The sequence below is a fragment of the Myotis brandtii genome, unplaced genomic scaffold (assembly GCF_000412655.1).
Source record: "Myotis brandtii unplaced genomic scaffold, ASM41265v1 scaffold97, whole genome shotgun sequence".
Lineage (NCBI taxonomy): Eukaryota > Metazoa > Chordata > Mammalia > Chiroptera > Vespertilionidae > Myotis > Myotis brandtii.
Window position 1 is genome coordinate 681,162 of NW_005372020.1, and position 1,781 is coordinate 682,942.

Genomic DNA, 1,781 nt, shown 5'->3' on the forward strand with positions numbered 1-1,781 from the left:
TTTTTTTTTAAATCCTCACCCGAGAATATTTTTCCATTGATTTTTAGAGAGAGTGAAAGACAGAGAGAAACATCCATATGAGAGAAGCACATCGATTGGTTGCCTCCTGCACACGCCCCCACCAGGGCCCAGGCTGGGGAGGAGCCTGCAACTGAGGTACGTGCCCTTGACCGGAATCGAACCCGGGACCCTTCCGTCTACAGGCTGATGCTCTAACCACTGAGAAAACTGGCTATGGCTTCTTTTTTATTTTATTATTTTTTAAATTATTATTTTTTATTGATTTCAGAGAGGAAGGGAGAGGGAGGAACATCAATGATGAGAGAGAATCATGGATCGGCTGCCTCCTGCACGCCCCCTCCTGGGGATTGAACCTGCAACCCGGGCGTGTGCCCTTGACCATAGTTGAATCCGGGACCCTTGAGTCCGAGCAGGCCCACGCTCTATCCACTGAGCCACACCGGCCAGGGCGGCTTCTCAAGGTTGAACGGCAGCTCTTTTCCTTCGGGGGAAGTAGGTGTCAGTGCTGACCTGGCCCTTGGGGTCACCTGGCAGCACGTGTCCTGGGTGAAGCCCCGGATGTAGGGCTGCTCCCGGCCTCCCTGTCGCCCCCGCCCCCCTCGGGTCCTCTGCCCGGTCTCGGTCTCTGGGAGATGAGCCGCGATCGATTCCGGCATCCGCTGCCACCTGCCGCGGCTTCGCAGGGCGCAGTGAGTCACGGGGCCATTTGTCTCGCTGGAGGCTCCTGGCAGACCAGCCGCCTGGGCGGACAGGGCCTTTCCCACCACGATCAGGGCTGTTCGCGTAGGAGCCAGGAGTCCCTGACATTGGCTTTAACTGGAGGGGTGCGCGGTGAGGGGTTTGTTCAGAAGGGGGACACCCCGCCTCCGGGAAGGTCGCAGCGACGGCCCCCCTGGCTTGGGGCCGGGGCTGTGCCTTTCCCTCTGACTCTGGGTGAGCTGCGTGACCTCTCCTGGACTTTGTTCCTTCATCGGTGAAGTGGGGATGCACTGGTCAGTACCAGCACGGTGATGCTGCCGTAACAAACAGCCCCCAGCTCTCATGGCGTTCACGCCTCCCTGGTGCTCCGTGCCCAAGGCGGGAAGGCTGGGGGCTCTGCCCAGCGTGTCCTCCTCTGGCACCCAGAGAAATGGAGCACCCCCTCCCCAGCACGGGCGAGAAATGTCTCCAGCCCCTGCCCAACGCCCCCCGGAGGCGAACCTGCCGCGGGCGAGAATCACGGGTGTGGAGTGGAAACGTCTAATCGCGGAACTCCACACTCACCACCACGCTCTTCTGCTGACGTTTAGAAACGTCGACTCCGTTCCCATTTCACAGATGAGAAAACTGAGGCCCAGAGAGATGGGCCCAGGGTCACAGGGCTCTGAAGAGCAGGAGGCAGGCGGGACCCCTCCTTTGTGGGGAGACACTGCAGTGAGGGCTCTGTTTCTGGCTTCTCAGCTGTTTCCAGGCCTCCTGTCCTGTCCTGTCCTGTCCTGTCGTTTCTCAGGCGGCTCTAGTCCACCCGCAGCCCCAGCCCTCAAGGCGGCTGCACAGGGGCTTCGGCTCTGCAGGGCCAGGGGCCGGTGGGGGAGGGAGGCAGTCTTGGCAGCTCTGACAAATAGAAAACAGATTGTGTTTCCCTTTGCCTCCACCCCCAGGCGGGGGAGGGGATGAGCCGGAACCCAATTACCCACTTACAATGGATGCTCTATTGTGGGCTGAGGCAAGGTCAGGGCCAGGCGGGCGGGGCGCAGCGTCCCTGGCAGGGCCGCTGGCTG